Genomic DNA, 22507 nt, shown 5'->3' on the forward strand with positions numbered 1-22507 from the left:
GGAAGAAGAAGAAGAAGAAGAAGTTGAAGTAGAAGAAGTGCAAGAAGTTGACAAGGTTGATGAAGTGGACGAGGTGAACGAGGTGGACAGAGTAGACGAAGTTGACGAAATTGACGAAGTGGACGAAGTGGACGAAGTGGACGAAGTGGACGAAGTGGACGAAGTGGACGAAGTGGACGAAGTGGACGAAGTGAACGAAGTTGACAAAGTGAACGAAGTGGAGGAAGTGGAGGAAATGAACAAAGTGGAGGAACTGAAGGAAGTGGAGGAATAAGTGGAAGAAGTGGAAGAAGTGGACGAAGTGGATGAATTCGACGAAGTGGACGAAGTTGACGAAGTGGACAAAGTGGAGGATGCGGAGGAAGTGGAGGAATTGGAGGAAGTGGACAAAGTGGAGAAAGTGGATGAAGTTGTCGAAGTGGACCAAGTGGACGAATTGGACGAAGTGGAAGAACAAGAAGAAGAAGAAGAAGAAGAAGAAGTTGAAGTAGAAGGAGTGGACGAAGTGGACAAGTTGACGAATTTGACAAAGTTGACGAAGTCCACGAAGTGGATGAAGTGGAAAAAGTGGACGTGGTTGACGAAGTGGACGAAGTAGAAGAAGTGGAGGAAATGGAGGATGTGGAGGGAGTGAAGGAAGTAGAGGAAGTAGCAAAGTTGACGAAGTGGACAAATTGCACGAATTGGACGAAGTGGAGGAAGTGGAGGAAGTGGAAGAAGTGGACAAGGTGGACGAATTGGACGAAGTTGACGAAGTGGACGAAGTGGAGGAAATGAACGTAGTGGAAGAACCAAAGGAAGTGGAGGAAGAAGTGGACGAAGTGGACGAAGTTGACGAAGTGGATGAGGTGGAGGAAGTGGAGGAAGTGGACGAAGTGGAGAAAGTGGAGGAAGTTGTCGAAGTGGACCAAGTGGACGAATTGGACAAAGTGGATGAAGTGGAAGAAGAAGAAGAAGAAGAAGAAGTTGAAGTAGAAGAAGTGCAAGAAGTTGACGAAGTTGATGAAATGTACGAGGTGGACAAAGTAGACGAAGTTGACGAAATTGACGAAGTGGACGAAGTTGACGAAGTGGACGAAGTGGACGAAGTGGACGAAGTGGACGAAGTGGACGAAGTGGACGAAGTGGACGAAGCGGACGAAGTGAACGAAGTTGACAAAGTGAACGAAGTGGAGGAAGTGGAGGAAATGAACAAAGTGGAGGAACTGAAGGAAGTGGAGGAATAAGTGGAAGAAGTGGAAGAAGTGGACGAAGTGGACGAATTCAACGAAGTGGACGAAGTTGACGAAGTGGACAAAGTGGAGGACGCGGAGGAAGTGGAGGAATTGGAGGAAGTGGACGAAGTGGAGAAGGTGGATGAAGTTGTCGAAGTGGACAAAGTGGACGAATTGGACGAATTGGACGAATTTGACGAATTGGACGAAGTGGAAGAAGAAGAAGAAGAAGAAGAAGAAGAAGAAGAAGTTGAAGTAGAAGGAGTGGACGAAGTGGACAAGTTGACGAATTTGACAAAGTTGACGAAGTAGACGAAGTGGATGAAGTGGAAAAAGTGGACGTGGTTGACGAAGTGGACGAAGTAGAAGAAGTGGAGGAAATGGAGGATGTGGAGGGAGTGAAGGAAGTAGAGGAAGTGGCAAAGTTGACGAAGTGGACAAATTGCACGAATTGGACGAAGTGGAGGAAGTGGAGGAAGTGGAGGAAGTGGAAGAAGTGGACGAGGTGGACGAAGTTGACGAAGTGGACGAAGTGGAGGAAATGAACGTAGTGGAAGAACCAAAGGAAGTGGAGGAAGAAGTGGACGAAGTGGACGAAGTTGACGAAGTGGATGAGGTGGAGGAAGTGGAGGAAGTGGACGAAGTGGAGAAAGTGGAGGAAGTTGTCGAAGTGGACCAAGTGGACGAATTGGACGAATTGGACGAAGTGGACGAAGTGGAAGAAGAAGAAGAAGAAGAAGAAGTTGACGAAGTTGATGAAGTGTACGAGGTGGACGAGGTGGACAAAGTAGACGAAGTTGACGAAATTGACGAAGTGGACAAAGTGGACGAAGTGGACGAAGTTGACGAAGTGGACGAAGTGGACGAAGTGGACGAAGTGGAGAAAGTGGAGGAAGTTGTCGAAGTGGACCAAGTGGACGTATTGGACGAAGTGGACGAAGTGGAAGAAGAAGAAGAAGTAGAAGAAGTTGAAGTAGAAGAAGTGCAAGAAGTTGACAAAGTTGATGAAGTGGACGAGGTGGACGAGGTGGACAAAGTAGACGAAGTTGACGAAATTGACGAAGTGGACGAAGTGGAGGAAATGAAGGAATTGGAGGAAGTGGACGAAGTTGACGAAGTGGACGAATTGGACGAATCTGATGAATTGGACGAAGTGGAAGGACAAGAACAAGGAGAAGAAGAATAAAAAGAAGAAGAAGAAGAAGAAGTTGAAGTAGAAGGAGTGGACGAAGTGGACAAGTTGACGAAGTTGACAAAGGTGACGAAGTTGATGAAGTTTACAAAGTTGACGAAGTAGACGAAGTGGATGAAGTTGACAAAGTGGACGAAGTGGACGTGGTTGACGAAGTTGACGAAGTGGACGAAGTAGAAGAAGTGGAGGAAGTGGAGGATGTGGAGGGAGTGGAGGGAGTGGAGGAAGTGGAGGAAGTGGCGAAGTTGACGAAGTGGACGAATTGGACGAATTCCACGAATTGGACGAAGTGGAGGAAGTGGAGGGAGTTGAGGAAGTGGAGGAAGTAGAAGAAGTGGACGGGGTGGACAAAGTAGACGAAGTTGATGAAATTGACAAAGAGGACGAAGTGAACGAAGTGGAGGAAGTGGAGGAAATGAACAAAGTGGAGGAAGTGAAGGAAGTGGAGGAAGCAGTGGAAGAAGTGGAAGAAGTGGATGAAGTGGACGAATTGGACGACGTGGACGAAGTGGACGAAGTGGAGGAAGTGGAGGAAGTGGAGGAAAGTGGAGGAAGTTGTCGAAGTTAACCAAGTGGACGAATTGGATGAATTGGACGAAGTGGAAGAAGAAGAAGAAGATGAAGAAGATGAAGAAGAAGAAGAAGAAGATGATGATGACGAAGTGGAAGTAGAAGAAGTGGAGGAAGTGGACGAAGTTGACGATATTGATGAAGTGGACGAAGTGGAAGAGGTGGACGAGGTGGACAAAGTAGACGAAATTGACGAAGAGGAGGAAATGGAGGAAGTGGAGGAAGTGGAGGAAGTCGAGGTAGTGGAGGGAGTGGAGGAGTGGAGGATGTGGACGAATAGGACGAATTGGACGAATTGGACGAAGTGGATGAAGAAGATGAAGAAGAAGAAGAACAAGAAGTTCAAGTAGAAGAGTGGACGAAGTCGATGAAGGGGAAAAAGTTGACGAAATTGATGAAGTGGACATGGTGGCGAGGTGGACAAAGTAGACGAAGTTGACGGAATTGACGAAGTGGAGGAATTGGACGAATTGGAGGAAATGGAGGAAGTGGACGAAGTGGAGGAATTGGAGGGAGTGGAGGATGCGAACGAAGTTGACGAAGTGGAAGACTTGGATGAATTGGACGAAGTGGACGAAGTGGAAGAAGTTGAAGAAGAAGAAGAAGAAGATGAAGTAGAAGAAGTGGAGGAAGTGGACGAAGTTGATAAAATTGAGGAAGTGCACGATGTGGAGGAGGTGGAAGAGGTGGAGGAGGTGGACAAAGTAGATGAAGTTGACGAAGCGGACGAATTGGATGAAGTGGAGGAAGTGGAGGAAATGGAGGAATTGGAGGAAGTTGACGAAGTGGACGAATTGGACGAATTGGAAGAAGAAGAAGAAGGAGTGGACGAATTGGAAGAAGAAGAAGAAGGAGTGGACGAAGTGCACTAGTTGACGAAGTTGACAAAGTTTACGAAGTTGACGAAGTAGACGAAGTTGACGAAGCGGACGAATTGGATGAAGTGGAGGAAGTGGAGGAAATGGAGGAATTGGAGGAAGTTGACGAAGTGGACGAATTGGAAGAAGAACAAGAAGGAGTGGACGAAGTGCACAAGTTGACGAAGTGAACGTAGTGGAGGAAGTGGAGGGAGTGGAGGGAGTGCAGGAAGTGAAGGAAGTTGACGAAGTGGACGAATTGGACGAGTTGCACGAAGTGGACGAAGTAGACGAAGTGGAGGACTAAGAAGAAGAAGAAGTTGAAGTAGAAGAAGCGGAGGAAGTTGACGAAGTGGACGAATTAGACGAATAGGACTAATTGGACGAAGTGGAAGAAGAAGAAGAAGAAGAAGAAGAAGAAGTTCAAGTACAAGAAGCGGACGAAGTCAATGAAGTGGACGAAGCGGACAAAGTTGACGAAATTGATGAAGTGGACAAAGTGGACGTGGTGGACGAGGTGGACAAAGTAAACGATGTTGACGAAATTGACGAAGTGGACGAAAGGGAGGAAGTGGAGGTAGTAGAGTGAGTGGAGGAGTGGAGGAAGTGAAGGAAGTGGACAAAGTTTACGAAGCTGACGAAGCTGACGAAGTTGACAAAGTGGACGAGTTGGACGAATCTGATGAATTGGACGAAGTGGATGAAGTGGAAGAAGAAGAAGAAGAAGAAGTTGAAGTAGAAGGAGTGGACGAAGTGAACAAAGTGGACAAAGTTGACGAAGTTGACAAAGTTGACGAAGTTGACGAAGTGGACGAAGAGGGTGAAGTTGTCGAAGTGTGATACATCCTAGGAGATGTAGAGAAGCAGAGCCGTGAGATTGGAGGTGCAGGGAGACTTGGAAGACAGCTGAAACCAAGGTAGTAGTGGCGGCAGCAACTACAGATTGTTGTGCAGACTTGAAATTTCTGGATGGAATCTTTGGAGGTGTGGCAGCGGATTGTTGGTGTTTATGGTGAATGGAGATGGAGGCTAGCTTGGAGAGATGATTAACAACTCAGAAGGCTTCCTAGAGTGGAAGAAAGTTGCAATGGAGATCAAGCTAAGAAGTGACTCTTGGAGAAGGAATTTGCTAAACATTTCAGCAGAAATTCTTTACTACAATCCAAAAGTAATCTACAAGCTTTGCCTATGAGATTTTATAGATCAATCTCAAGGCTTTAAGCAAGCAATTTACACGTTTCAGATCTGAACCCATGTGCTAAATGTGTGGCTTCTAAAACACGTGACAAATGAGTTTTATGTGGAGAAAACAATTACTAATGCAGCCCCCTAGAAGGATAAGCACACCCCTTCTTGTATAGAAATGTCTATTTTACCCTTCTCCATGTTTTGGCAGATTTGGAATATCTTCTTGTTCTCCAATTTTCCATCCAAAGATAGCAAATAGTACTTGACCTTGGGGAGAATATTCATCTTGGAGCTTTTTGGCCATTCCCCTTGTGATGGGTCCTATGGTGTTAGACCTTCTTGTATCATCCCCTCCCTCTTGAGAAGGATTTGCCCTCAAATCCAAAAGATCTTCATCTTCACTATCAAATCCTGCAAAAGGTTTAAGATCAGATACATTGAAGGTAGCATGAACACCATATTCAGGAGGAAGATCAAGTTGATATGCATTGTTATTAATCCTCCTGATCACTCGAAAAGGTCCATCTCCTCTAGGATTGAGTTTGGATTTTCTTAGTTGAGGAAATCTTTCCTTTCTAAGATGAATCCAAACTAAATCTCCTTCATTGAAGATTAACTCTTTCTTGCCCTTATTATGTTTCTTGGCATATTTCTCATTTTGTTGTTGAATTTGAATTTTAACCCTTTGATGTAAATCTTTGATAAATTTAGATTTAGATACCCCATCTTGATGAATAAACTCAATAGAATTTGGAAGGGGTATTAAATCCATGGGTGTCAAAGGATTAAAACCATAAACAACTTCAAAAGGAGACAATTTAGTAGTTCCATGAACTACTCTATTGTAGGCAAACTCAACATGAGGTAGGTACTCATCCCAAGATTTGTGATTTCCTTTAAGAACTACCCGTAGTAAAGTGGAAAGAGATCTATTGACTACTTCAGTTTGACCATCTGTTTGAGGATGGCAAGTAGTAGAAAAAGATAACTTAGTCCCCAATCTAGACCATAAGGTCCGCCAAAAGTGACTAAGAAATTTTGTATCTCTATCCGAAACTATTACCTTAGGTAACCCATGAAGTTTAACCACATCTCTAAAGAATAACTTTGCAATGTTGCTTGCATCATCTACTTTGTGGCAAGGTATAAAATGAGCCATTTTGCTAAATCTATCTACCACCACAAAGATAGAATCAAAACCCCTAGAAGTTTTGGGAAGACCTAACACAAAATCCATACTTATCTCTTCCTAAGGGGTGGAAGCAACATTCAAAGGAGTATACAGTCCATGAGGCATTGATTTAGATTTAGCTTCTAAACAAGTTATACACTTAAAGCAATGCCTTTGCACATCCCTTCTCATGTGAGGCCAAAAGAATTTTTCTTTCAACATGCCAAGGGTTTTTTCTACCCCAAAATGCCCCATTAAACCTCCCTCATGTGTCTCTTTAACAAGGAGTTTTCTATGTGAACCTTGACCTTCTTTAAAAAGATACCCCTCTTTCACATAAAATCCTCCTTGAGGCTTATTGAGACATTCCTCATAGATATGAGCAAAATCAAGATCTTGTGAATATAATTCAAGAATGTTATTAAATCCAAGAATTTGAGCTCCCAATGTGGCTAATAGATTAATTTTTCTTGACAAAGCATCAGCCACCACATTGGATTTTCCTTTCTTGTATTTAATAACATAGGTGAATTGTTCAATGAATTCCAACCACTTAGCATGCCTCTTTTGTAACTTGTGTTGACTCTTCAAATACTTAAGTGATTCATGATCACTATGAATGATAAACTCCTTGGCAACAAGGTAATGTTCCCAAGTTTGAAGAGCCCTCACAAGTGCATAGAGTTCCTTGTCATAGGTGGGGTAATTACAAGAGGCACCATGAAGTTTTTCACTAAAGTATGCAATTGGGTGTCCTTCTTGTAATAATACTGCACCTATGCCAAAGCCGGAAGCATCACATTCTAGCTCAAAAGTTTTGGAAAAATTTGGCAAAGCTAGAATGGGTGCTTGGGTGAGCTTCTCTTTGAGTAGCTCAAAAGCCTTTTGTTGTTTCTCCCCCCAATGGAATGTAACATCTTTTTTCACCAACTCATTGAGGGGTGAAGCAAGACTAGAGAAGTTAGGAACAAATCTTCGATAAAAACTTGCCAACCCATGGAAGCTCCTTACTTCTCCTACATTCTTTGGAGGAGGCCAATCTTGGATGGCCTTTATTTTTTCTGGGTCCACATGAACCCCATTTTTGGTGACCACAAATCCAAGAAATATGACACTATCAACACAAAAGGTACACTTGTCAAAGTTTGCAAACAATTTGTGTGTTCTAAGAATTGTTAAAACAACTCTCAAATGATTTTCATGAGTTTGCAAATTTTGACTATATACCAAGATGTCATCAAAGTAGACAACTACAAACTTCCCAATGCAATCCCTAAGGACATGATTCATAAGTCTCATGAATGTGCTTGGAGCATTTGTAAGACCAAAAGGCATAACTAGCCATTCATATAATCCAAACTTGGTCTTAAAGGCAGTTTTCCATTCATCACCTTCTTTAATTCTTATTTGGTGATAGCCACTTTTTAAATCTACCTTTGAAAATATTTGTGCTCCATGCAATTCATCCAACATATCATCAAGCCTAGGAATGGGATGTCTATACTTGATTGTGATGTTGTTGATAGCTCTACAATCACAACACATGCGCCACTTCCCATCCTTTTTTGGTACAAGCAACACTGGTACAACACATGGACTTAGACTCTTTTGAACTAAGCCTTTATCTAGCAACTCTTGGACTTGTGTCTCAATCTCCTTAGTTTCTTGGGGGTTTGTCCTATAGGCTGGCCTATTAGGAAGAATTGCCCCTGGAATGAAATCAATTTGATGTTCAATTCCTCTTATGGGTGGAAGCCCTTTTGGAATTTCTTGTGGGAATAGATCATCAAATTCTTTCAAAAGTTTTTGAATGGATGGAGAAAGAGTTGAAGTCTTTGAATCACTAGATGTGCATGTAAGTGTCCCTTGACAAAGAAGAAGATATGAAGGTTGCTCAACTTGAAGTGTATTGATTAAAGTCTTTTTGTTTAAAAGGACTTCATGTTGAGTGACCTTAGGTGGCACACTTGTTTCTATACCCTCCTTTCTTTTTGATTTTTTCTTTTGATCATGTTCTTGCTTTCTTAAAGACTTCATTTGTGCTTGATCCTTAGCCACTTGGGTAGGAGTCAAAGGATGAAGCACAAACTTCTTGTCCTTTTGATGGATAGTGATGGTATTGGTTAGACCATGATGGATAGTTTGATGATCAAATTGCCATGGTCTCCCCAATAACACATGACATGCTTCCATGGGAACTATATCACATAAAACTTCATCTTTGATGTTCCCAATGGAAAATGCCAACTTCACTTGATTCTTGACTATTATATCCCCATCTTCATTTAGCCAATGAAGTTTATAAGGTTTTGGATGGGGGTATAATATCAAGCTTCAATTTCTCAACCAACCTTGTGCTACAACAATTGCAACAAGATCCACTATCAACAATGAGAGAACAATGATTTTCTTGAATTTTACATCTTGTGTGAAAGATGTTCTCTCTTTGTGATAGGTGTTCAAGACTTGGTTGGTTGTTAAGTATCCTTCTCACCATGAGAAGTTGTCCATCATCAGCATATATTTCCTCTTCCCTTTCTTCTTCCTCACTCTCACTTTGACTAGTTGGGGTGTCCCTTTCACTACTATAAATGTCCTTGCCTTTCAAAATGATGTTTCTTTTTGTAGGACATTGAGTAGCTACATGACCCCTTCCTAGACATTTGAAGCATTTGATTTCACTTGTTCTGGTGTGTGAGGGTGTCTCTTTCTTGGGTCTCTCTTCTATTTTGGCTAGAGGTTTAAATGGCTCTTTTTCTTTAAAAATTTTCTTTTCAAAAGTAGGTTGAACTTGAATTCTTTTAGAAGAAGATTTTCTCAAGTTTTGTTGTTCTACCTTTATACACATTTGAACAAGATCATTCAAATCTCTATAAGGTAGAAGTTCAACCCTATCTCTTATGTCAAAATTGAGCCCACTTAAAAATCTAGCTAAAGTAGTTTCTGGACCTTCTACTATGCCTGCCCTCATCATATACAACTCCATCTTTTGTCTATATTCCTCAACTGTCATAGACCTTTGTTGTAACCTTTGGAGTTTATCCATGAGTTCTCTATTGTAGTAGGAGGGAATGTGTCTCCTCCAAAGGGCAGACTTGAGATCATTCCAATAGTGGACGGGAGGGGCTTGATGTCTAAGCCTCTCTTGGACCAAGGCAGTCCACCAATACATTGCATACCCTTGAAAGCTTAGGGTAGCTAGAGAGACCTTCCTCTCTTCACTCACTTGATGGCATTCAAACAATTGTTCTACCTTCATCTCCCAATCAAGATAAGCCTCTACATTGTCTTTCCCATGGAAGTGAGGCAACACCACATTGACTTCTTTAGGGGGTGGGGGTGCATGAGAATTTCTCCTATGCCTTCTAGAAGTAGAAGGCTGATGAGGGTAATAATCACCCAGACTCATAGACATCCCTCCCTCTTGAGAGTTTTCACTCTGACTTCCCCTAGACTTACTTTTCCTTATCAATCTCAACTCATCTTGAATAACAGCATTTTGAAGCTCTCTATTGGCTTTCTCTTCATTCATTTCTCTTCTTATTTCCTTGAATTCATTAACTAAAGTTTGAAGAGAAAAATGTTCTTTTTCACTATCACTAATCCTAGGAGAATGCCTTCTAGACATTATGATGGACTTAAATGTTATTCTTGAAGTAAAGACTAAAGATTTTCACTTGAAAGCAATATTCCAGGTAAGGGAGGTGATTCACTAGGAATGCTTAAGTACCAAGCCTTATCCTTGTCAAATATGCTTCTTGCTACTTACTAGAGTCCTTAGATCAAAATCACTCTTAAATCCACTTAAGTCTTAAAGACAACAAAGAAAACACAAAGCAAAGAAAGGACACAACCTAAACTCTAAATTCGGACCCCTAAGAGAGCTTCCTATTCGCACAAGATATATGCTATCTAGTCGAAAATTGGAAAAGCAATTAAAGTGAGGTCTCCTAGGTGAGGCTTAGACTTTGGATCTAAGACACACTCACCGCCTACTCAATTTTAGGTTATGAGACTTCTTTGAGTCTAGTTACAAATGAAGGAAGAGCACTTGTGAACTCTAGCACCTCACTTGCTTGGATTTGGAACTTACAACCAAAGAAACCAATGGAAATACAAAGAAATTTGGTAAATTGGAAAGGAAGAAGTTAAAATAGGCTAAGGAAACAATGTGTGCAGCTTTGGTTGCTCTCAAAGAACTTGAATCTACTGGATTCCAAACAATTCTCTCAGCTGCAAAGTGCTTAAACAAAGAAATTAATTTTCTGCAGTATAGAATTCTGCTGCAAGTTCACGGCCTTTCCTTCTTCAAGACTCAACTTCAATCACTTTCCTCACCAATTGAACTTCCTTTGATGCTACCACCACAATTGCCAGCAAAATCACATCCAAGTGACAGCAACACCAGGACTTTTGTCAAACAGATGGTGTGCAGAGTGTTCAAGATTCAGAAAAACAAGCAATTAAATGGCTATCAATCACGGTGGCACATCAAAATGATCTTAGGAATGGCTCTAGAACAGATTTAAAACGCAATAGAAGACCAGAAACCAGAATCAAGTACGAAATAACTATGCAATGAAAGTGGACCAAACTGTTTGTTGAAATGTCTCAATGAACTTGCATTAATTTTTGACAGCAATGTTCAAAGGTACAACCAGAATTTCGAAAACAGGATGTATTGGTCCTATTCTGCCTTTTAATGTTTTAATCACTCTTTTTTTACTTGAACTTTTGATATGTTATGGACCAATGGCTTTTACTACATCCACTCTTATTGAATCAAACAGCCAAACTTTGAATCTCTGGACCAAAAAAATTTACTGCATAGCTTTTGGCAGCCAGCACAAATCTACCCAGAAAAATGACCAAATGCACAGTACATTTTATATGCTCATTCCAATGACTTAAACATGTTTCAATGATGAGTGAGGACTTGCAGAAACAGCTATAATGAGCTAAATCACTGTGTAACAGAATTGGAATACTGCAGTGGTCATTTTCAGCTCAAATTCACAACCACAAAGTTCAAAATGTAGATTGGCTTTGATTCTGGATTAAAAACATCAAAAGGAGAATGAAAATGGTATTTGAAAGTTGCTCAACACAACAGAATCAACTTAAAAATGATTGGCAATGATCTAGTACCAATCCAACTCAAATTATGCTGAATTTTTAACTCAAAACACTTGCAGATCGGCTACTGCATTTTTTGATGCTTACAACTTTACAAAACACTTGGAATCAAATCATTTCATGTTCCAAATGATTCAGACATTAACTCATTCAATTGTTGTTCAATAGAACAGTGCACAATGCTAAATGAACAGTGGAGTTTTGTTACAGCAGTAACACTTTCTGGAAAAACAGAACAGAAACTAAAAAACCATGCAGATCTGATTTTGGTTGGCAAATTTAAACACCTGAGCTCATCTCTTGATTGTTCATTGCTCTTAATTGGTGTAGCCACATCCAACACTTTCAGAACCGTAAAAACTGGGTTAAAAACCAGATTTGATGACAAAACAACAAATTAGCCAAACAAGACTAAGACAAAACGGAATTGATGCTCAAATGATTAAAATGACTCAAAACAGCAAGAGATAACCGAATAAAATGATGATAGACTCAAGCAAATACAGCTGGTATCAATAAAACTCAAAACATAGAAGCCTAAACACATCATAGATGCTGAAACAGAAACAGACTTCAGAAGAACCACAAGACATAGTAGGAATTGAATAACAGTTTGGAAAATGAAAGATGAAACCACTTATCTCACGGTTCAAGTTAGAACCTAAGCTCTGAATACCACTTGATACATCCTAGGAGATGTAGAGAAGCAGAGCCGTGAGATTGGAGGTGCAGGGAGACTTGGAAGACAGCTGAAACCAAGGTAGCAGTGGCGGCAGCAGCTACAGATTGTTGTGCAGACTTGAAATTTCTGGATGGAATCTTTGGAGGTGTGGCAGCGGATTGTTGGTGTTTATGGTGAAAGGAGATGGAGGCTAGCTTGGAGAGATGATTAACAACTCAGAAGGCTTCCTGGAGTGGAAGAAAGTTGCAATGGAGATCAAGCTAAGAAGTGACTCTTGGAGAAGGAATTTGCTAAACATTTCAGCAGAAATTCTTTACTACAATCCAAAAGTAATCTACAAGCTTTGCCTATGAGATTTTATAGATCAATCTCAAGGCTTTAAGCAAGCAATTTACACGTTTCAGATCTGAACCCATGTGCTAAATGTGTGGCTTCTAAAACACGTGACAAATGAGTTTTATGTGGAGAAAACAATTACTAATGCAGCCCCCTAGAAGGATAAGCACACCCCTTCTTGTATAGAAATGTCTATTTTACCCTTCTCCATGTTTTGGCAGATTTGGAATATCTTCTTGTTCTCCAATTTTCCATCCAAAGATAGCAAATAGTACTTGACCTTGGGGAGAATATTCATCTTGGAGCTTTTTGGCCATTCCCCTTGTGATGGGTCCTATGGTGTTAGACCTTCTTGTATCAAACTGTACGTTGTTGATCAAGTTGACGAACTGGACGAAGAGGACGAAGTAAGGATATGGAGGGAGTGCAGGGAGTGTAGAAAGTGGAGGAAGTTGACGAAATGGAGGAATTGCACGAATTGGACGAAGTTGACCAAGTGGAAGAACAAGAAGAAGACGAAGAAAAAGAAGAAGAAGTTGAAGTAGAAGAAGCGGACGAAGTTGACGAAATTGATGAAGTGGACGAGGTGGATGAGGTGGACAAGTAGACGAAGTCGACGAAATTGATGAAGTGGAAGAAGTTGAGGAAGTGGACGAATTGGACGAGTAGGAAGAATTGGACGAAGTGGAAGAAGAAGAAGAAGAAGTTCAAGTAGAAGAAATGGACGAAGTCGATGAAGTGGAAAAAGTTGACGAAATTGATGAAGTGGACGAAGTGGACGTGGTGGCGAGGTGGACAAAGTAGACGAAGTTGACGGAATTGACGAAGTGGAGGAAGTGGAGGAAGTGGAGGAAATGGAGGAAGTGGAGGAATTGGAGGGAGTGGAGGATGCGAACGAAGTTGACGAAGTGGAAGACTTGGACGAATTGGACGAAGTGGACGAAGTGGAAGACGAAGAAGAAGAAGAAGAAGAAGTTGAAGAACTTGACGAAGTGGACGAAGTTGAAGAAATTGAGGAAGTGGACGATGTGGACGAGGTGGACAAAGTAGACAAAGTTTACGAAGTGGACGTATTGGACGAAGTGGAGGAAGTGGAGGAAATGGAGGAATTGGAGGAAGTGAACCAAGTTGACGAAGTGGACGAATTGGACGAATTGGAAGAAGAACAAGAAGGAGTGGATGAAGTGCACAAGTTGAAGAAGTTGAGTAAGTAGACGAATGTGAACGAAGTGGACAAAGTGGACGAAGTGGACGTTGGTGACGAAGTGGATGTAGTGGAGGAAGTGGAGGAAGTGGAGGGAGTGGAGGGAGTGCAGGAAGTGAAGGAAGTTGACAAAGTGGACGAATTGGACGAGTTGCACGAATTGGACGAAGTGGACGAAGTAGACGAAGTGGAGGACTAAGAAGAAGAAGAAGTTGAAGTAGAAGAAGCAGAGGAAGTTGACGAAGTGGACGAATTAGACGAATAGGACTAATTGGACGAAGTGGAAGAACAAGAAGAAGAAGAAGAAGAAGAAGTTCAAGTAGAAGAAGCGGACGAAGTCAATGAAGTGGACGAAGCGGACAAAGTTGACGAAATTGATGAAGTGGACAAAGTGGACGTGGTGGACGAGGTGGACAAAGTAGACGAAATTGACGAAGTGGACGAAATGGAGGAAGTGGAGGAAGTGGAGGTAGTGGAGTGAGTGGAGGAGTGGAGGAAGTGAAGGAAGTGGACAAAGTTTACGAAGCTGACAAAGCTGACGAAGTTGACAAAGTGGACGAGTTGGACGAATCTGATGAATTGGACGAAGTGGATGAAGTGGAAGAAGAAGAAGAAGAAGAAGAAGTTGAAGTAGAAGGAGTGGACGAAGTGGACAAAGTGGACAAAGTTGACGAAGTTGACAAAGTTGACGAAGTGGACGAAGTGGGTGAAGTTGTCGAAGTGGACGTTGTTGATCAAGTTGACGAACTGGACGAAGAGGACGAAGTAAGGAAGTGGAGGAAGTGGAGGGAGTGCAGGGAGTGCAGGAAGTGGAGGAAGTTGACGAAATGGAGGAATTGCACGAATTGGACGAAGTTGACCAAGTGGAAGAACAAGAAGAAGACGAAGAAAAAGAAGAAGAAGAAGAAGAAGAAGAAGTTGAAGTAGAAGAAGCGGACGAAGTTGACGAAATTGATGAAGTGGACGAGGTGGACGAGGTGGACAAGTAGACGAAGTCGACGAAATTGATGAAGTGGAAGAAGTTGAGGAAGTGGACGAATTGGACGAGTAGGACGAATTAGACGAAGTGGAAGAAGAAGAAGAAGAAGTTCAAGTAGAAGAAATGGACGAAGTCGATGAAGTGGAAAAAGTTGACGAAATTGATGAAGTGGACAAAGTGGACAAAGTGGACGTGGTGGCGAGGTGGACAAAGTAGACGAAGTTGACGGAATTGACGAAGTGGACGAAGTGGAGGAAGTGGAGGAAATGGAGGAAGTGGACGAAGTGGAGGAATTGGAGGGAGTGGAGGATGCGAACGAAGTTGACGAAGTGGAAGACTTAGACGAATTGGACGAATTGGACGAAGTGGAAGAAGAAGAAGAAGAAGAAGAAGAAGAAGTTGAAGTAGAAGAACTTGAGGAAGTGGACGAAGTTGAAGAAATTGAGGAAGTGGACGATGTGGACGAGGTGGACGAGGTGGACAAAGTAGACAAAGTTTACGAAGTGTACGTAGTGGACGAAGTGGAGGTAGTGGAGGAAATGGAGGAATTGGAGGAAGTGAATCAAGTTGACCAAGTGGATGAATTGGACGAATTGGAAGAAGAACAAGAAGGAGTGGACGAAGTGCACAAGTTGACGAAGTTGACTAAGTAGACGAATGTGAACGAAGTGGACAAAGTGGACGTTGGTGACGAAGTTGACGAAGTGGACGTAGTGGAGGAAGTGGAGGAAGTGGAGGGAGTGGAGGGAGTGCAGGAAGTGAAGGAAGTTGACGAAGTGGACGAATTGGATGAGTTGCACGAATTGGACGAAGTGGACGAAGTAGACGAAGTGGAGGACTAAGAAGAAGAAGAAGTTGAAGTAGAAGAAGCGGAGGAAGTTGACGAAGTGGACGAAGTGGACGAGTTAGACGAATAGATGTCACAAATTTATGATCACCAAAATATGATGTCACAAACTTGTTTAACAATCGGCAAGTATGACCGAATCGTTTCAAGTAATAAACTCGGTAAAACCAAGTATCGTTCTCCCAAAGGACTCACGGCCTAGTTTAGTTATGTGATTTGTTGATTAGCTAAGACTTAAGAACAAAATAATTGGAGTTTAATATGCAAAAGACGAAAATAAACATGTATGCATGAGGTTGATCAATGGCTAAAACAAAAGACAAGCACTTTCAATGAAATATATTGATGAATATGTTGTTGGGGGTCAATTTCATCTTATCCACTCTCATATATTTTAGGAATTCAACATTCAAGTCATCATTGTTAATGCCACTCTCTAAATTACCTTTCAAGAAGGCTTCTCCCTAATTACGATTTCATACGATTCCTAGCATTCCTAATAATTAGTTTTTTTAGCACAGGAACTTAAGGCAACCAATATACTATTGGGAGAAATTCCCCAGATCTAGACTTCCCCGTACGTTACTGTATCGACAAAATCAATAATCATGCATTGAATGAATTAAACAAAGCAAGCATTGAGCAAAGAGGAAAAACCCTAACTAATGATGAAAGAAAGCATAAGTCTTAGATTAAGATGCAAGCACAAATTCCATATATGAGAGCTTCAAAAGATTACATTGATTCCCCAACAAACATACAAGGTTTAGTTCACCATATTCATGGTGAACCTAGATGAACAATAATGAAAGAATGAAGGATAAAACCCTAGAAAGGTGAAGAGGTAGCCTGAGCATCCAAGATCCTCCTTCAAAGGGGTGGAAGAGAGAGTGTTTGCTTCGTTTCTGCCAAAGATACAAACCCTAGGACGTCCTAAAGCTTATATACTATTCTAAAATTACAGAAAATCTAGGCCCAAGCCCATAAGTGTGTCGCTCAGCGGTAAAGTGCCGCTCAGCGGTAAGTGCGTGAGTAGTTTCTTCCCCTCAACGGCCATTTTGCCCCTCAGCGGTTCCAACGTGAACTCTTGAGTGCCGCTCAGCGGTAAACTGCCGCTGAGCGGCAGTTGCGGCTTCTCCTTTTGCACTTTTTGATGTCTTTTCTGATTCCATCTCTCTCCTTCTTCACTTCTTTCACCAAATTTACCTTAAAACCTGCACAAAAACACTGAAATCAAGCATAAACCTGTCCAGCTCTCTTATTTCTGAAAATATGAATAAAAGCATGATTTCAAGCTAGTTTCTAAGTGTTAAAGGTTGCTTTTAGTATCAATTTAAGCATGAAAATAACAGTTTTTCAACTGTTATCACAACCCCAAACTTAGAACTTTGCTTGTCCTCAAGCAAATAAGATGTAACTCAATCTTCAACCAATTCATATGATGGTTCACTTATTCAAAGATCCTCTTTTTCAAGATAAGTAAAAACTTCAATCAAACTTATGATCAAGAATTCAATCAAGATGTGCACATGCTTTAGTGTTCACAAAGTCATTTAAATTCCAACAAATGCTATTTTTCATGAATGATCAATCAATTAAGCATGGATGTTCATGTGTTCATGGAATATTTCCTCACTAGGTAAAGTGTTTCACTCACACACAAGTGTATAAGAGGTAATCACTCATTCACTCTACTATCACAATGTCACATGAATCAACTTTGCCTTTCATTTTACCACAATCAAAAACATTCACAAGCATGCATCATCACAAGGACTTTTCAATGGCTTATAATGTGGCTGGGCTAACAAGAAAATTGGTTTTTCTGGATCACAAAATCTTTGAGTTAAGAGAATCATAATCAACACAATTATTCTTATTTTTCCCAACATGCCTTTTGCATTTGCATTGAGCTTTGCTTCTTTTTTTTCTTTTCTTTTCTTTTTCTTTGCATATTCTTACTTTTTAGCTCTTAGCTCAATGCTTTTCCTTTTTCATGTTTTCCCAACAACCCCAAACTTGAACATTTAACAATACCACACAATATCTTCTACTTAACTCAAGGTAAAGATTTTCAATCAAGGGTTTTCAATTTATGTTCAAGGCTAAGGGTTCAAAGGATAGAACACAAAGTGTTCTCTTTTAGTGGGCTAACTTTATGAATTTGGCCAATAAAAAGGGTTCCAACAAACGACCTTGATCATATGATGCAAAACAAGCAATTGATTCAATCATAGAAAACCTGGGCAAAGTCATTCATGCTTTCAAAGTAATAGCATTTAACAATAACAACTCTGGAGCTCAAAACCTCACATATAAGCTCATTCACATTTGACATACACATCCTGCTTAATTTCACAATCACAATCATAATATCCTGCCTTTGTTCATAAAGCTTGTGAATCTCCTGTATAAGCATTTAATGTGCACATCATCTCAACATCAATCAATCAATAAGCATCATCAAGCATTACTTATCAAACAATCACAGTTAATAGCAAACCATCATAACAAACCAGGTGTCCAATAGAGTACATCAAACCCTACTCTAAAAACAAAAACAAATAAGTTCAGAAAACTTAAACCAACAAAAGCATAAGCATATGATAGCATTCATCAGTAAATGCTATCTCAGCTCCTCATCAGTCTGAGATGTCCAATTTATCTTCCTCTTCCTCCTCATCTTCATCATCTTCAAATGCATCATCATCATCAGCTTCATCTTCTTCCATCTCTCTAATTGAAGCTTCAGCTGCTTCAGCTCCTCCTCCATGCACTGGCTCCTCTGGCCAAGCTACCACATTATGGAATTCATCCATAGTCCACCTGTGGGCTGGAGGTGTATCATACATCCCCACAATCATCTCAGCAGTGGCCACCTGCCCTCTGTGAATGGACTGCAACTGAGCACCTATAAGAGACATATACATGTCCCTCATCTGGAATGGTTCTGCTTCATGTGTCTCAGCAGATGTCTGGCTCTGTGCTGGCCCTCTCTCTCTACGAGCACGGCGTAGTGGAACTGGCTGAGCTGCATCCTCACCTCCACAATACTGTTTGTAATAAGCCTCATCAATGGCTTTTCTTGGCCTTTCAAATGGTGGAACAGAAGTATCCACCCCAGCTAGCTTGCAAAGGTGAGTAATCAAGGAGGGATGTCCTAGTGGTGCTTTGTTGTTTGAGGTATTGGCGCACACACTAATCTCATCAACTATCACCTGCCCAATATTAACATTTAAGTTTCTGATAGCACAGTAGATGAATAGTGCCCTGCTGAGAGTAATATCTGACACATGTGAACATGGCTTAATGTTGGCATGAGAAAATGCCATCCAATACTTTGCAAGAGGAGTCAAATTCGTCCTCCTAATGTTAACCACTGAGCCAGATCTATTCCTTTGGAAGTGTCCTCCAGGTATGCATAGTACTCTCTCCACATCCTCATAATCAGCACCTTCCTCCATGCAAAGAGCAAACTGGCACTGCTCACCAGCCCACACAGTGTCCAGGAAGTTATTGATAGAATTAGGATCATACCTGATAGCATGGCCTCTGACATAGCCCAGATAATTTTCAACTGGATAGTCACCAATCTTCTTTGCATTGGTGTAGAACTCTTTTACCACAGCTATGTTGGCAGGTGCAGGATATGTGGCTAGCTTTCCCCAGTCATTCCCTAACACTTGCTCTCCAAATTGAGGAGCAAAGTTAGGTATCATTCCAACTTTTCTTTCCATCAGAAGTCTCCTGTCTTGAACCACCCTAAAGTGCTTCTCATGTTTCCTAGAGAGGAACCTGTTAGAGTGGGGTTGCTCTGGTTCCTTTTCCTTTCTCTTGGTTGCCATGGTTTTCAATCTCTTTCCTGAAGAGGATGCCATTCCTGCATTCAAACATAAATACAAAACCACAGAACATGATGTTAATCATTAGTAAAACACAAAACACAACTCCTTTCGAAGCTAAACCATCGCTGAGGGCCAGAATTTCCCCTCAGCGCCACCAGTGCCACATTCCAGATCACAAAAAACCAGAAAAACCAAGTCTGGTAGAGTGCCGCTCAGCGGCAGTTTACCCCTGAGCGGTAACTCTGCAGATTTTTGAAAAATCTCTTTTAAGCTGTCCTGACTCCACCCAAATGCAATTTTCAGTTTTCCAGTTCATAATCATGCAGTTTAATCGGTTCAAACATCAAATATATCATCAAATCATGCATAGAAACCAAAACCCCTAAATATTCATGCTTTGACAATCACATTCAAATCAAGAACCCTAGAATGAACAAAATGCTTTTTACTTACTTGGGTGGAGATACTAGATGCAATGAGAATGCTTCCAAGCTAGAATGCTCTCTTCCAACCCCAAACTTTGATGGCACACTAGTGAAAAAGTGAGTGGAAGAGAAATATTCTTAAGAGGGAAGAGTGAAAAGATGTGGAAAACCTTGGAGAAGGTATGTGGGAGTGTTTGTGCAGAGAAGAGCCTGAAAGAATGAGCATATGCGCAGCTTAGGGTATAAAAATACCCTAATGGGCTCGAGTCCCGCTAAAGGGAAACTAAAGCCCATCTGCGAGAGTACCGCTCAGCGGTAAATTACCGCTCAGCGGCACTTTCGTGATGTGCTTTTCTCCTTCTTTTCTTAACCTACGTGCCTCCTAGACGTGCCCCTCACTGGTTCCCTGCAATTCAATGCTTAAAATACTTATGCAAAACCCTATTATGCAACTAAAATGAAACAAACAAAAACAATTAATCAACTGGGTTGCCTCCCAGGTAGCGCTTGTTTAACGTCACGAGCCTGACCCAAAATCAACCAACACCCTTCAATAGGTGTTACAAACTTACCAGCACCCATCAGTAGGTGTTTCAAATTTACCAGCACCCATTAGTAGGTGCAAAATTTTCTCACTAACACCCATCAGTAGGTGTTACAACTTAGCATCCTTCAGTAGATGCTATATCCAGCAAAATGTTTACACAATAATGTTCAACAGATTTAAAAATTACAAACCAAAATAAAATTTAAAAGTTCTAAATTCAACTGGGTTGCCTCCCAGCAAGCGCTCTTTTAACGTCATTAGCTTGACCCAGTAAAGCTCAAGTTCCTTCTTCATAGTTGATGTTGTTATCCCACCAACTCCTCAGTTGTTTCCTGTGAACTGTTTTGATTCTTCTAAGATGTGGAGATTCTATCTCTATCATCTCCTTCTCTTTAAAGCCTTTCACAACCCACAACTTGTTTTTTATTCTCACAGGTGCACTAAGTTGGGGTCTTCTTTTCTCCCAATCATCAGGAATTTCTCTCCTCTTCCAATCTTTTCTTCCTTTTTCACCTGAAACAACAAACAATGGTTACCTGCAACCTTGGGATTTTCATCTTTATGGCTAGTCATGTGTGCATCTTGAAATGCAGCTTTATAACTAGCTTCTTCCTCTTGTGTTTGCGTCTCATCTTTAAAGACGTCTACAACCACTCTCTCCTCTCGGTCCTGGAGCACCACTATAGCTTCATTTACATCAATGATAGCTCTGGCCGTTTTCATAAACGGTCTTCCAAGTATGATAGGTATCTTCTCTGTCTCCATCTTCATCACCACAAAGTCTGCCAAGAACTGAAATTTGCCAACACAAACTATAATGTCCTCTGCAATCCCACATGGCTCCTTTGAAGATCCATCGGCCATTACTAGATTAACCTTTACAGGTTTCACATTAACATTGTCGATTTGCTCCAGTAAAGAGTAAGGTATCAAGTTAACACTTGAACCTAAATCAAAAAGAGCTTTCTTAACCATTTTCTTCCCTATGGTACAAGGGATAGAGAAACTTCCTGGATCTGTTGCTTTAGGAGGGAATGGCTCTTTTTTAACAGTTATACACTCCTTTACCTCATCCTTTCTACGTCTTTTCTTTGTAGAGATGTTTACATCAGATTTCGTGTAAACTGTGATTTGTTGTAGAATCTGTTCCCAAAGTGCATCATTATCCACTATTTTGAATAATTCAGTGAAATCCAGTTGTTTCCCTTGATGTATTGGAAAAGGAAAAGTGCTTTTGCTCTTTATTTCTCTTCTCTCTTCTGTATCTAACTCAACTTTCTCATCATCAACACTCTCTACCACCTTGCACTCTTCTCTGGGGTTAACCTCAATATTAGCCCCAAAATTTCTATTTGGCCTTTCTTCCACCTGCTTGGTGATCTGCCCCATCTGAGTTTCCAAATTTTTGATAGCAGCTTCAGTGCTCTTTTGGGTAGACTCAGTTTTCTGTATGAAATTGTTAAGAGTTTCCTCCATCCTCATGGACCTTTCATTAAGCATAGATATCTGCTGCCATAAGGTGGGTTGCTGCTGCTGCTTATTAAATTGACCAGCTTGCCCAGTTTGCCCTTGACCAATGCTTGGGTGTGGTTTCCACCCTTGATTATAGTTCCCTTGACGATATTGATTGGTCATGTAGTTTACATCCTCTACGGCTTCTACTGGAAAGGCACATTGACCATTAATATGGTCGCCTCCACACAATTCGCAGAACTGGGATTGTACCTGTGCATCAGTCTTCAACTCTTTGGGTAAATGTGCAAGAGTTTTAGTAAGAGTCTCTAGCTGTTGAGTTAGAATTTTGTTTTGAGCTAGCAAGGCATCATGTGTCTGTAATTGGAGAACTTCTTTTTGTTGCATAGGAGCTCCTCTCTCACTGTGCAGCTCATTATCACTAGTAGCCATGTTTTCTATAATTTCTGTGGCTTCCTCTGGAGTTTTCCATTTAATATTGCCTCCTGCTGAGGCATCAAGCATCATCTTGGTTTGTGAACCAAGCCCTCCAAGGAAAGTTAAGACTACTTCCTATTCTTCAAAGCCATGCGTGGGTGTTTTTCTTAGCAAACTTTTGTATCTATCCCATGCATGCCCCAGTGATTCTTCCATGACTTGCCTAAATGAAGAAATCTCTTGCTTGCCTTTTGTCACCTTTGATTGTGGGAAGTACTTGTTTAAAAACTTTGTTACCACTGCTTCCCACTCTGTGAAACTTCCTTCTGGGAAAGAATTCAACAAAAGTTTAGCATTGCCTCCCAATGAGAAAGGAAACAAGCTAAGTTTGATCGCTTCATCTGGCACCCCATTAATCTTGACT

This window comes from Vigna umbellata, chromosome 7, assembly GCF_029865625.1.
Source record: "Vigna umbellata cultivar VRB3 chromosome 7, Vumbellata_1.0, whole genome shotgun sequence".
NCBI lineage: Eukaryota > Viridiplantae > Streptophyta > Magnoliopsida > Fabales > Fabaceae > Vigna > Vigna umbellata.